Source organism: Bos grunniens, chromosome 8, assembly GCF_055505025.1.
Source record: "Bos grunniens cultivar Pamir isolate PY7600 chromosome 8, Bosgru_T2T1.0, whole genome shotgun sequence".
NCBI lineage: Eukaryota > Metazoa > Chordata > Mammalia > Artiodactyla > Bovidae > Bos > Bos grunniens.
In genome coordinates, this window is record NC_141172.1 from 77,939,945 (window position 1) to 77,955,160 (window position 15,216).

Sequence of the window (15,216 nt, forward strand, 5' to 3'; positions counted from 1 at the left end):
GAAAGTGAAGTCGCTCAGTCATGTCTGACTCTTCGCGACCCCATGGACTACAGCCTTTCTTTAAATCCCAATCACAGCCCTCATCCCATGTTCAACCCAGACCCAGGCCCCAGTCCCCATGAACCTCCTGGCTTTGCCAAATAATTGTTTGCAGATTAACAACCCACGATGAGCGTTTGCTCTTTAATCAAAACTGCTGAAAAAGAAAACAAAGAAAATTTGTCCCTTTATCTCAAGTAGTGAGAACAAAATACCTACAGCTTAAAAAGTCATTTCAACTTCAAGGTTGTACACCAAAGAAATCTCATCTCCCTGACCTCAAATGTGGCCTTTTGTGGAAATCAGAGGCTTTGCTTACCTTGGCCAGAATGATTTCAAGCTTCAGCAGGGCGGGGGCCCATTTTAGCTGTCTGAGATCCAGAGGCTACAGCTATGCAAGAAACAAGTCTGATTTTTCATGGGCTCTGGAATGAATGGGATCAGAATAACACATGGAGCTGCCTCTTGCCAGCCTTACCGGCTCATTTTTAGGCATGTGGGCCCATTGTAAGTATATTCAAAGACTATCTGATAAGTCTGAGAGGAAAATGTCTATGGTGCCTTCCTGACCACAGTAAGGGAATTTTTTTTTAAAGGAACTGAACGTGGCCTCCAGGGCTCCATAGCCTGTCACCTCTGAGGAGTGGCTGCCGGGGCTGCTTCTCTTCCGTTGGAGGCTCCCAGGGATGTTTGACAGTCTTTCTGCCCGTTGCCTAGCAACCCCTGCAGCATTGATTATGCATGCTAAGAAATAGCAGCTATTGTCCTCTTTCCTTCTCTAGAAGGAGCTGACTGATTTGAAATCCAAGGTTTTGCATTCAGACTGACAGATGTCAGGTTCCTGTAAATTTTGACGCTGCTTGTTCCAAATGACTAAAGAGCTTGAGCAATCCGCAGAAGTCAGTTTAAGATGCGAGTTAGCCTAGGCTTGTGCAGACCCCTCAAGGGTTCAGGGCCTGAGTCAGCCTTTCCCATTAGAGTATCTGCTTGTTTGGATCCAGTTGGATTGCCCTTTTCTTGATATTTTTGGATGACCTTTGTTTCTTAGTGAAATGGATTTGTGCCTTCCCACTGAAAGACAACTGGAGAACCCATAGAGAAAATGAGATGCATAGAAACGAGTCTTTGATCAAAATAATTCCTTTATCTTTAAGTAACTCAATTGCCAAGGAAACATTTCATTGCAGTTTCTCTGCATTAGCTGTGGATGCATTAACTATTTTTGGCTCCATCCAATTTGCTTTTCAATAGCTACAATTCCTACAACATTTCCTTGTGCTGTGAATGCACACTAATTTTCATTTTTTTAAATATAGCCACAAGTGGGCTTTGTAGGATTCATGGTCTCTCTTCCCCCTCTCCACTAACTCAGGTGTATTCCTAAAAACATAAAGTGCTGAACACAAGAGAGGCCTTAGGAATCATATCTATAACCCACGTCTCGTGTTTTATAGATGACAAATCCAGAGAAGCTGAGTGACTTCCTTGAGGCGTGAGTTAAAACAAGTCATAGATGCTGTACAAGAAGACTTGGCAAGGCGCGAAATAGTGATGTCTGAGCTCAGCAGGCACTTTCTTTAGTATCTAATGAAGGGCTTTTTCTTTTCATATTGCTAAATATTTGCTTGTCAACAACAGAGGAAATGATGCAAGGGTTTTGGCAAAGTTGACTGATACACTCGGTGGCACGTTGCCACAAGCCAGCTCACATAGCATCTAACACACCATGGCCATGTCCGTGCCTGGGGGGCCCAGCCCAACATAAGAGCCATACAGCTCCCTTCACCCATCAGCTCTCATCTCAAGTTACCCCTTCAAGGAAACTTCCCCTTGCTACTCCCTGGTCTAGGTCAGACCTCCCAGTTCCATGTTATTAAGGCATCTGTACTTGTCCTTGAGAGCATTTGTTAAGGCTGTTAATCAGTACATGTATTTGTGGGTATATTTAATCAACAACATTTGTCTATCTTCTCCAGTAGAGTAGCATATTCTTGAGGGTAGGGATCATGCCTTTCAGCACATTGCCTAGTATGTAGTGGCAGGCAACAAATGCTTGTTGGATGGATGGATGGCCTATTGAAAAAGAGCCTTTTGAAAAAGTAAAGAGTTGGCAGTTGGCACTTCCAAGTAAGGAAATGATTTGATCAGCTATTTATATGTGTGTATAGTATATGTGTGTGTGTGTGTATATATATATATATATATATATGATGTAATCTAATGAGAAATCATTTTAGAAATAACTGAATCACTATGCAGAAATATAGAGCTATTATTGAAATTCTTTAGTTTAACTCATACTTTTTTTGCCAATGAGGAAGCAGAAGAGGGGCCCAGAGAAGATAAATAATCCTTCCAAAGTCACATAGCTTGAACGAGATCACTCAATGTCAGACCAAGGACTAAAACTCTGACCTCCACATCAGCCCAAGGCTCAATGCATCATATTTTAGTGTACTGAATCCTACACATGCCCTATAAACCAAATTGAGGAAATTCAACATGATGTATGAGGTAATACAAAGGAGTGGGTAGTTTTGCTCAATTGTGTATGATGATAAGAGAGATATTCTTGTTTTCCCAAGTAGAAAAGCAATTCAAGGAAATAGGTGGAAATAAAGAAAATTCCAGAGTGAGTGCTTTGGCCTCATGAGGGGGTGCAAGCAAAACATCTCAATCAGCTTTGATAATAAGAGCAGTATAATGTTCACTGGAAACCCAACTCAAGCTGGTTTAAGCAGAAAGGGAATTTGTTTGCCCAAACTACTGGAAAACCTTGCTGTTGGTGCTCTAGCTTCAGGCATAGCTAGCTCCCCGGCATCAGCAATTCCCTCTCTCTCTCTCTTTCTCTCTTTCCGTCTCTCGGCTTTGCTTTCTTCCATGCTGAATGCATTCTTGGACAGGTTCTCCCCACACTATGGTAAAGATTCAGCAACAACTTCTCTGGGTTTACATGCAGCCATCCTAGCAACCCTGGAGAAGGTAATGGCACCCCACTCCAGTACTCCAGTATTTGCCTGGAAAATCCCATGGACGGAGGAGCCTGGTAGGCTGCAGTCCATGGGATCACTAAGAGTTGGACACAACTGAGTGACTTCACTTTAACTTTTCACTTTCATGCATTGGAGAAGGAAATGGCAACCCACTCCAGTGTTCTTGCCTGGAGAATCCCAGGGACGGGGGAGCCTGGTGGGCTGCCGTCTATGGGGTCGCACAGAGTCGGACACGACTGAAGCGACTTAGCAGCAGCAGCAGCAGCAGCAGCATCCTAGCAACCCAAAAGAGAACTCCTCTTTCCCAACAATTATGCACAAGTCGAAGGGCCAACTCCTATTGGTTTATCTTGAGTTGTTTCACCAGGCCCTCCAGCCAAGGGAATAGAATGTTCTGATTATACAGGCCTGGGTCAAATGCCTATCCCTGCAAATGGAAGATGAGGTCAGCTCTCCTCACACATGTTGACCAAATGTAGGGAGGCGTTTGTTCCCTGTAAGAATGTTAGAGCTTCTAAGTGAGAAGACAGAGAAAAGAGATCTGACAGGAAAAACTGAAAGATGACCAACTTAAATAGGACTTGCAGGACCTCACTGTGAGTAGAGCAGTTGGGATCTAGAAGCGCACTAGGATCTGAATTGGCCCTTAGGGCAGTCCCTTTGTTATCCTTGCAGGAGGCACTAGGTCTCTCCTCCAGGCCTCCCTGCTGGCAAGACACAGCTGTCTCACCCCTCTCTGCTCCCTGGCTTAGGCTGCTGCCTCCTGCCAGCTGCTGCTCCCATGGTATCTATAACTCACCTTCAGATTCCTCAACAAGGAAATACCATATGTCCAGTTATTCCACTCAGTGTTCCTGCCAGGCACCTGCCTGCAGTCCCAGAATCCAGTGTGGTCACGTGACACAGATGAGACCACTTATAGGCCAGAAGCAACTAAAGCCAGTTGTCTTAAAATATTTGTAAGTGGAAGAGCTTGAAAAGAACCGCTTTCCAGGAACCACCAGTTCTGGAACAGGGAAACAATCTTTAGATAAGAAAGAGTGTGATTCATTTTGATATTTGGCAAAACTAATACAATTATGTAAAGCTTAAAAATAAAATAAAATTAAAAAAAAAAAAGAGTGTCAAGAGTTCTCCACACAAGTTTATTTCTAAACCAGACGGCTATTTTCTTTCTCCCTTCTTCTCTTCCTTCCTTTTCTCCTTCTTGTCTTTATTCTTTCCTTCCTTCTTTTTAATTTTTAAGAAGAGTCATCCTTCTGTTCTCACATCTTGATTATTTGTGAAGTCTCTCACCCATTCCTCCCTCTTCCTGTGCCCCTCTCCTCTTCTTAATTTACTTTAGTATGTGAACTTCCTTTCCCACAAATAGAAATTGATGACAAGATTAATGTAGTTAAGAGAATATTTGTCAGTGTTGCCCTTAAAAGATAGTTTATATTCCTTAACAGAATATAATGTTGCAGAAAATACTATCAATTCCATCTTTATAAGTTTCTGGTAACAAATTGTAAAACTTTTAATAGTGGCTTGCTAAAAGACTTAATCATCTTATTGTCTGGACATTGCTAAATAGATCTCTATCTTCTTATAGTGGGAGTGCATTCTTTCCTGGTGAGTGCATGTGTATATATGTGCTCGTGTATGTGTGTGTGTGCACACTCATATGTGCTGTAAGATGGGCAGCAACATTTCCCGTGTCAGAATCCCTCTTGTACTGGAGTCACTTGGGCCCCAGTTATTAAGTTGCTCCATCAATGTCCCTTCCCCAGTAACTTCAACTTTTAACCTTTGATGGGAGACCTGTTTTTTGTCTCGTTAATTTGTCTCCTTAACCCTTTTTTTCTTGGCTTTTCTCCAATTTACATACATCTTTTCAGAAATGCTGAAACCAAGCAGTACATTCCACTCTACTGAGGACTCATCTGATACCAAACATAGCCGGGGTATTCATTTTACTCCTTTGCATCTCTGGAAAATATGCATTGTGGTAGATGGGCTGCTTTTTAAATGACTTTAACATGACAGCCCAAATCAGAGTCAAATCAGGGTCTACAGGTCCATCAGCTCTTTTCTATCCAGTGGAATTATCTCAGTCAATTGAATGCTGGTGTATTTAAAGCCTGTAAGTATCTTGCAATTGTCCATATTGGAGGCCAACTTCTGATTCATTCTTTTGAGTCAATATTTCTCTAATATGACAGTTGCTGTGAATTAGTTTCCTGTCTTTCAAAGATTAGCGTTTGTAATATGCAACTTGATATAATATACACACACAAACCATCAATCTTATTCCCCAAATTCTCTAAGTACTTAAAGTATGTGAATTAGAAATTAATCTCATGATTCCCATTAGATGTTTGAATTGTTAGAGTTGGAACCATGAGACCATGGTTTTGAAAATAAACATAGCAGCAATCAACACCCTGGCTATGAATCTTGCATTTGAGACTGCCACTTGGTATATATTTAAAATCCTTGCAAGGGCCAGTCCCGTATCATTGAGCTGATATACACAGAGTGTTGGTTTCTAGTACAGTGAGCACTATCTGGGGGTGTGTGTGAGCATTATTGTTTTTATTGTCATCTAATTAGCTTTTACATTTCTAGGAATGTTAGGAGGGTAGTTACTACACTCTTCTTAGTTTCTAACATTTTATTTCTATCAAGCTCTTTCTGTCTCTGAATTTATTAAAACATACTCCTCAAAATTTCACTTTTGTAAGAATTGGTTAGAAGCGTCATCTACTTTTCTTCAGAGATGACCCTATAAGTTAGAAGAATCATAGTCTTGTGGCTATTGTTGTTGCTTACTTGCTCAGTTGTGTCCAACTCTTTGTGACCCGTGGATTGCAGCATGCCAGGCTTCCCTGTCCTTCACCATCTCTTTCCAAATACTTGAGTAATCATTGCCTGTAAGGAACCTTATGAGGAGGGTGTCTGTCTTAACGCAATTTCAGTTTAGCATTGAAAGTGAAGTCAAAGTGAAGTCGTTGCTCAGTCGTGTCCAGCTCTTTGTGATCCCATGGACTGTAGTCTACCAGGCTTCTCTGTCCTTGGGATTTTCCAGGCAAGAGTACTGGAGTGGGTTGCCATTTCCTTCTCCAGGGGATCCTCCTGACCCGGGGATCAAACCCAGGTCTCCTGCATTGCAGGCAGACGCTTTACCCTCTGAGCCACCAGGGAAGCCCCTGATGGCTTATTATCAGTTTAGCATTATTTTCCCCCAAAGCAGATTGGCTCGTTAATAGCCTACTAAGGTGGATTTTATAGAATGGATCTGTCCAGTAGAAGTACAATGTGAGTCACAAAGCAAACCACGAACCGTTTGTCTTTTAAAATTTCCTAGTCTGCACATTAAAAAGTGTAAACATGCAGATGAAACTAATTTTATTAATGTATTTTACTTAACTCAATCTACCTAAAATATTTTCATTTCAACATACTGTTAATCTAAAAATATTAATGAGATATTTTATGCATACCAAGTTTTCAAAATCTGAAATCTGTATTTTACACTTGCAGCAGCACATCTCAGTTTGGACCAGCTATAGTTCAAATTATCACTGACCACATGTAGCTGTTGGCTACCATTTTGAACAGTGCAGATCTGGAAGATATCAGAAGAGTAAACAGTCTCAGTTAGAAACAGATCTTGACCCAGAAACACTTAGGCATGTTGGCCACAATTCTCACAGATATTTGTTGCCTCGTAGGAGAGTTTACTCATTGTCTTTTATGCTTTAAGCACAGTGGTATGCATAGAGGATAATAAGGTTTTGCCATAATAGTCTCTTTTTTTATCTTTCACCTTAACTCTGTTTCTCTGCTCTCTAAAATGTATAAGAGTTAAAAAATACTTGGCAGCCTTCAAATGGGAGAAAATAATAGCAAATGAAGCAACTGACAAACAACTAATCTCAAAAATATACAAGCAACTCCTACAGCTCAATTCCAGAAAAATAAATGACCCAATCAAAAATTGGGCCAAAGAACTAAACAGACATTTCTCCAAAGAAGACATACAGATGGCTAACAAACCCATGAAAAGATGCTCAACATCACTCATTATCAGAGAAATGCAAATCAAAACCACTATGAGGTACCATTTCACTCCAGTCAGAATGGCTGCGATCCAAAAGTCTACAAGCAATAGATGCTGGAGAGGGTGTGGAGAAAAGGGAACCCTCTTACACTGTTGGTGGGAATGCAAACTAGTACAGCCACTATGGAGAACAGTGTGGAGATTCCTTAAAAAACTGGAAATAGAATTGCCTTATGATCCAGCAATCCCACTACTGGGCATACACACTGAGGAAACCAAAAGGGAAAGAGACACGTGTACCCCAATGTTCATCTTGGCACTGTTTATAATAGCCAGGACATGGAAGCAACCTAGATGTCCATCAGCAGATGAATGGATAAGAAAGCTGTGGTACATATACACAATGGAGTATTACTCAACCATTAAAAAGAATACATTTGAATCAGTTCTAATGAGGTGGATGAAACTGGAGCCTATTATACAGAGTGAAGTAAGCCAGAAAGAAAAACACCAATACAGTATACTAATGCATATATATGGAATTTAGAAAGATGGTAACAATAACTCTGTATACAAGAAAGCAAAAGAGACACTGATGTATAGAACAGTCTTATGGACTCTGTGGGAGAGGGAGAGGGAGAGGGTGGGAAGATTTGGGAGAATGGCATTGAAACATGTATAATATCATGTATGAAACGAGTCACCAGTCCAGGTCCAATGCACGATACTGGATGCTTGGGGCTGGTGCACTGGGACGACCCAGAGGGATGGTATGGGGAGGGAGGAGGGAGGAGGGTTCAGGATGGGGAACACATGTATACCTGTGGTGGATTCATTTCGATATTTGGCAAAACCAATACAATATTGTAAAGTTTAAAAATAAAATTAAAGAAAATGTATAAGAGAAGGATATAAGGTCAGCATGTTAAAAAGGATAGTCTTGATTTTACCTTGTGTCACTGGAAAAAAACCCTGATGCTGGGAAAGATTGAAGGCAGAAGGAGAAGAGGGTGACAGAGGATGAGATAGGTGGATGGCATCACTGATTCAAGGACATCAACTTGGGCAAACTCTGGAGATGGTGAGGTACAGGAAGCCTGGTATGCTACAGTCCATGAGGTTGTGAAGAGTTGGACACAACTTGGCAACTGAAAAACAACTCCTAAACCACATATACTTTGAATGCACAATCATTTGTCATGTCCCACAGCATCCAGCCACACCAATAGTTTCAAATAAGTCCTCTGGCTTCTCCTACTAGCTTCCCATTAGCCTTAATATTCTGTGGAAGCATTTCAGATAAATGTTAATCTTCCTTTGTTTTTTTCTCCTATTTTACCTTCACTTCAGTTCTGTACTTGAGTTTATTTCATTTTAATCCACTCTTCCAACTCTGGATCAATGTGAACACCAGGCAGTAACTCACTGAAGCTCTAGATAAGTCTTCTCCCTTGAGAATGTCTTCAGAAAGGATGGCGTCTTTAGAGTGTCAGGAAATTCACCAGGAATAAGATGAAATGGAGCTACAAAGCAGATGCTGGGAGTAAGAAAATAGCAGTGTTCAATGATGGGGCAAATACTCCTGTCAAAATGAAACTTAAGTGGAAGGGACTGTCAGTGAGGGAAGCTGCCACCCTGTGTCCATTGCCAAGGGACTTGGGGAACTAGCCAAGCCACCCTTAATTGAGTAAAATGACAATCAGCCACAGTGCTAAAACAGAGATGAAATTTATAAATAGGGTTGATAGCAGGATTTTTCCAGCTTCTGATTGCTGTCTGGCTGTGGTTCCACCCTTAGAAAAATTCTGTCCTTCGAGTGCCAAATTCAGAAGATGATTTTGCCCAACTCGTTACCGCCATATTTTCTGAATCTCTTAAAATAGAATTGGATCATAATTTAGCAAAAGAACTTGACATGTAAAAATGGATGGGCACATACATAGGATGAAGCCAGATTTGTTAAATACGTTTGTCCCATGAATAGTGAGATCTGCTTTCTTAAATTGAGAAATAGTACTGAAGCACAGTTTTTAAGCATAGTTTTGCACTGACAGTGGAGTTTCTTCTTGTAGGATTTTGCTCTGGGGAATGGAAATATGAGATGTTTGTTAAGTCTTTCAGTTTGATGCCCCCAACACAAGAAAACCCTGTCTTCCTTCGCACTCTACCCTGCTGTCTGACATCCCTTCATCTCTCTCTTTCACTCTCTCTCTAACACACATACACACAATCTAACATTCTTGAGTCAATACTACATACCTGAAACTTGAGAAGAATGTTTACCTGCAGAATGTGTTCATGCTTTTTGATAATGACCTGAAAATCTCAGTTGCCTCCTCCAATTCATGGTTAAAGATGGAATAAGGCCTTAGAAATGAATTATCTCAGCAACTCAAAGCAGACTGCATAAAGGGACTGGATCTCTGAGAAAGTGCCACAGGCTTCAGTGGATTTCAGGAGGGAACCAAGGCAGTCTCAGAGGTACTTTCATGCCTTAGACTGGCCTCATGCCTTATCCATGCATCTTTTGGCCTTCTCAGATCTTACTTAGCATGAGCGAATTGAATGCAAATTGGTTGAAGTTTCAAGTTCGAATCTCCCAAATATCAGTTTGTACCGGGGAGCTAGGGAGGTATTTCAGCTTAGACTACCTCACCTAGTCCTCCCAGGCAGCCTGTGAAGGAAATGACTTTGTTACCCTTTCCTTACCCTACAGAAGAGAAAACCAGAGTTCAGAGAGGTCCAGAGCAGAGCCAAGGTTTGAACTTGGATTTTTTTTTAATTATTTTATTTTTTTTATTTAATTTTATTTTTTAACTTTACAATATTGTATTAGTTTAACCATATATCAACATGAATCCGCCACAGGTATACACGTGTTCCCCATCCTGAACCCTCCTCCCTCCTCCCTCCCTGTACCATCCCTCTGGGTCATCCCAGTGCACCAGCCCCAAGCATCCAGTATCGTGCATTGGACCTGGACTGGTGACTCATTTCATATATGATATTATTTTGATGTGAAGCTAGAACTGCTCCCCTGTGGGTATCACCAGTGTTAAAATCTACACAAACTTTGGGGCCAGCTATCTAGGAGAGAGTGCTTTGGGCTGTCCTCTCCTTAACCTTGCATCCTCCTACCTGCTTTCTCTTCCAGATGCTTCCTTCATTTCTGTTCCTTACTTGGGCTCACGCTCTGTCTTTCCAGATGACCAATCACTTTTCATCCCTTCCCAATGCTCCTTAATCTTTAGTTTGCACAGACCTCATGGGTCAGGGGTTCTTTAAGTTGCCAAACACTGAGATTGGCAGCCAGTGATAAATGTGTGAACACAACATACTTCTGTCAAAGGACGTAGGGGAGATGGGCACTTACCAAAATCATAATGAAAATCTGAGTGTAAGAAATGCTCCATGTGTGTTTTGCTCTGTGAGCCCAAAGCTGATAAGGACATGAGGGACATCTCTTCATGTCCATCTGTTCACCTCATCTACAAAACAGTGGGTAGATTGAAAAAAAAGCAGCTAAGAACTTGCCAATGGGTGAAACCAAGGTAAACAAATCGCCAAGATAAGTTCTTCTCACTTGGAATGCAACAGATATGAGAGGAGATTAGTTTGAAAGTGTATGAGCCCAGTTTTCTGAGCTGAACGGGAGCAGAGCCCTAGACCTCAAATTTTCAGTCACTGTTCATTTTGTTATTATATGAAGAAATGTGCAGTTTCTATAGCAACGACTATCACAGCTTTATGGCCTCTCTGAGCACTCACTGGCCCAAATCTGCTCACTTTCCAAGCAGAACCAGTGGTGCATTTAGGGACACTTCTCAGAAAACTACATTCTTGAGTGAGAATAGTGAACCCCATCACCAGACACTTTTTTTTTTGGAATGACATCTCCAGGATCTCTAGAATTTGACCTAAGAAGCAACTGTGTCTGGTCTAATAAGAAGTATACCTATAATTCCTGTCTCCTTAGGTCAGGTCACTGAAAGAAAGCTTCAAATCCTACTAAAGGCAGTTCATGAAAATGCTAGCTTCTGGCAAGGTTGTAACAGAAGAGACTTCATGATCTTGCTGCTGCTCATATTTCCTGTTGCTTATGCAAGGCAGGCCCTGTGTATTCTCAGTGTACTGTCTGGAGAACAGTCTTAGGTGGGGTCGATTGCATATTGCAAACTCATTGTGCGGTAAACTCAATGACAGACCACCCAGACCCCCTGGGAATGAAGGACTTGCTTCCTGAGTTGCTGGGAAAGCTGCAACAGACAGTCCTTGGCTGCCAGCAACTTATGAAGGCTCAGCAAGTCCACTCAAGGTCATACTCCCTTCCTGGTGTGTCCCCCATCCAATGGTTGATTGTTAAGGGGCTATAAAGGCCCAGCCCCCTTTGCCCAACTCAGGACCACTCTGTAGGCTCATCCTGCAGGGAAGATGAGCTTCTATTAGACTGCATCACAGCTTAGCCTCACTCTCTGCCCAATTCCTCCCACAGGTATGAATCCCAGTTCAGTTCAGTTCAGTTCAGTCGCTCAGTCATGTCCAACTCTTTGCGACCCCAAGAATCACAGCACGCCAGGCCTCCCTGTCCATCACCAACTCCCAGACTTCACTCAGACTCACGTCCATCGAGTCAGTGATGCCATCCAGCTATCTCATCCTCTGTCATCCCCTTCTCCTCCTTCCCCCAATCCCTCCCAGCATCAGAGTCTTTTCCAATGAGTCAACTCTTCGCATGAGGTGGCCAAAGTACTGGAGTTTCAGCTTTAGCATCATTCCTTCCAAAGAAATCCCAGGGCTGATCTCCTTCAGAATGGACTGGTTGGATCTCCTTGCAGTCCAAGGGACTCTCAAGAGTCTTCTCCAACACCACAGTTCAAAAGCATCAATTCTTCAGCGCTCAGCTTTCTTCACAGTCCAACTCTCACATCCATATATGACCACTGGAAAAACCATAGCCTTGACTAGACAGACCTTTGTTGGCAAAGTAATGTCTCTGCTTTTGAATATGCTATCTAGTCAGAACTTTTCTTCCAAGGAGTAAGCGTCTTTTAATTTCATGGCTGCAGTCACCATCTGCAGTGATTTTGGAGCCCCCCAAAATAAAGTCTGACACTGTTTCCACTGTTTCCCCATCTATTTCCCATGAAGTGATGGGACCAGATGCCATGCTCTTCCAGAACAACCATAATACGTGTCTTGCCCACTAAACTCCATCTCATCTTCTCACCAGGGATCCCGACATGTGGCATATCCCAAGGTCCATTTGTTGTCCAGGTCAGATGCATCCACACAGGGAGATCAGACTCAAGGCAGTGAGCTACACAATGACCACCAAGTGCCTGACAGAGTTCTTAGACACAGGACACAGTGCTGAGCCCTGCACTCAGGGCACACCTGGTGGATGACAGTGCTTTCATTCTGTTCCAGTGTCTACTTAAGTGAAAATAGATGCTCCCATTTGCCATCTAACTTTGATCATGACTTACTACAGTCTCCTTGGAGAAGGGAGTCACATGCCACCTCTCCCAGGAGGAGTCCTTTGGGCTTCCCTCTGACCTCCTCTTTTGCTCCCAGTGTTTGCTTCTCATGGCCTTTATCACCCATTCCACAAACACCTCTGGACTATACACCATGTGCCTGGTACTGTGCCCAGTGCCAGCAGTGCAGAGGTAGAGACACAGTCCCTGGGTCAAGGAGCTCACCTTCTATGCCAGAGATAAGCAAATACACATGCAATTAGAGTGTATATGCCGGTGATATGATAGAGCTGGGATGAGGTGTACCTATGGGGGTTGTCCAACCTCGCCTGGGAGGCCAGGCCACAGGGATGTGACAACAATCCATGTGTCAGTGAACACTTCTCAGGAAGGTGATAGCAGAGCCTAGTCTTGGAGGACCGCTAGGTGTTAACCGGGTGAGGTGGTAGTCTACATATTCTTACAGGTGCTGTAACAGATTACTACAAACTCAGGGGCCGAAACAATGCAAATCATTTCTCTCACAGTGTTGGGGGCAGATACCTGAAATTAGGTTTTCTTAGTTAAGGTCAAGATGCTTTGGCTCCTTCTGGAGAGACTAGGGTAGAATTCTTTTTCTTGCCTTGTCTGGATTTTAGAGGCTCCCCATATTCCTTGGCTCGGGCCTCTTCTTCCTTCTTCCAAGCCGGCAGTATAGTATTTTCTCTCCTCTCTCATCTCTGCTTCTATACTAATAGCTTCTCTCTCTTGTTCCTCTTTGTTGTTGTTCAGTCACTAAGTCGTGTCTGACTCTTTGAGACCCAATGGACTGCAGCATGCCAGGCTTACCTGTTCTCACCATCTCCTGGAGTCTGCTCAAACTCATGTCCATTGAGTTGATGATGCCATCCAACCATCTCATCCTCTGTCATCCCCTTCTCCTCCTGCCTTCAATCTTTCCCAGAATCAGGGTCTTTTCCAGTAAGTTGCTCTTCACATCAGGTGACCAAATATTGGAGCTTCAGCTTCAGCGTCAGTCCTTCCAATGAATATTCAGTGTTGATTTCCTTTAAGATTGTTGGATCTCCTTGCAGTCCAAGGGACTCTCAAGAGTCTCTTCCAGCACCACAGTTCAAAAGCATCAGTTCTTCAGCACTCAGCCCTCTTTATGGTCCAACACTCACATCCACACATGACTATTGGAAAAACCTCCTGCCTGTCTCTCATAAGGATCCTTATTTGTGATGACATTGAAGTCACTCAGATAACCTAGGGTCATCTCCCCACATCAAGATCCTTAACCTAATCATATTTGTAAAGTCCACTTTGCCATGTAAGGTAACATATTCAGGGACTAGAATGTGGATACCTTTGGGGCAGGGTATTATTCAGCCTCCAACATTGGTGACTACAGCCAAGTCAGCATACCAGGCAGAGAGATGAACATGGACAGGGCAGGAGGAATGTGGCCAGTGTCATTTGGGCAGCTTTAGATATTTCACAAGGTGGAAGCATAAGTTTCAAGACAGGCATGTCAAGAGATCAAGCTGGATAAAGGTGCAGGGGAGCCAGTTCTTTCAGTCAGGCACTGTGTCTGGAGGTTGAATTATAATTGTGATTTATCACCCTATTTGTTCATGAGTGTCTGAGGGCGCTATTTAGGTCAACATCTTCTTGATGACGCTGCAGCTCTGGTCAGGGATTGGCATAGGACAGGAGCTCAGCATGTGTGTGGCATCAACAAATGCTTGTTGTGCCCTGTTGTGACACTGTGGTGGGAAGCAGGATGGAATGAACAGAGAACTAGAGGCACCAGAGCCCGTCTGCATGCTCTTGGACATGGTTTGTGTGGCAGCATGACTGGCCTTCATGAGCTCGCTTGCACAGACATTTCCTGAGCCAGCAGTGAGTGGGGCACAAGCTGGGGAAGTCTTTTTGGAGAGCTTACGTAATAAAGACTGGAGATGTCTTCATTGTTGAAGCTGGAAGATGGGTATCTGAGGGTTTATTATGTTCTTCTCTCTAGCAAATATTTTCATAATATAAAGCTTTACAAAGTTTATATGAGTAGGGGTGAGGTGCACAGGGCAGCCTAGAAAGTACAAGTGAAAGTGAAAGTTGCTCAGTCGTGTCCGACTCTTTGCGACCCCATAGACTGTATAGTCCCTGGAATTCTCCAGGCCAGAATACTGGAGTGGGTAGCCTCTCCCTTTTCCAGGGAATCTTCCCAACCCAGGGATTGAACCCAGGTCCCCTGCATTGCAGGTGGATTCTTTACCAGCTGAGCCACAAGGGAAGCCCAGGAATACTGGAGTAGGTAGCCTATCCCTTCTCCAGGGGATCTTCCCGACCCAGGAATCGAACCGGGGTCTCCTGCATTGCAGGCGGATTTTTTACCAACTGAGCTATGAGGGAAGCCCAAATGGCCCCCAAATGGGAGAGGTAATGATTGGGACCAGACCATGGTTAAAAACGATGATGATAGAAATCTTAACAGCTGTACCTCACACTGCTCAGAATGGCCATCATCAGAAAGTCTGCAAATAACGCATGCTGGAGAGCACGTGGCAAAAAGGGAGCCTTCCTACATTGTTGGTCAGAATGTAAGTCGGTACAGCCATTATAGAGAACAGTATGGAAGTTCCTTAAAAAACTAAAAATAGAGTTGCTGTATGATCCAGCA

At 43.0% G+C, this 15,216-nt stretch overlaps 1 protein-coding gene across 7 annotated transcripts in view; it reads left to right on the top strand.

The window, feature by feature from the left end:
* Positions 1–15,216, top strand: part of NTRK2 (neurotrophic receptor tyrosine kinase 2) — a 408,111-nt gene that overhangs the window by 304,090 nt on the left and 88,805 nt on the right. The gene's annotated exons all lie outside the window — the stretch shown is intronic.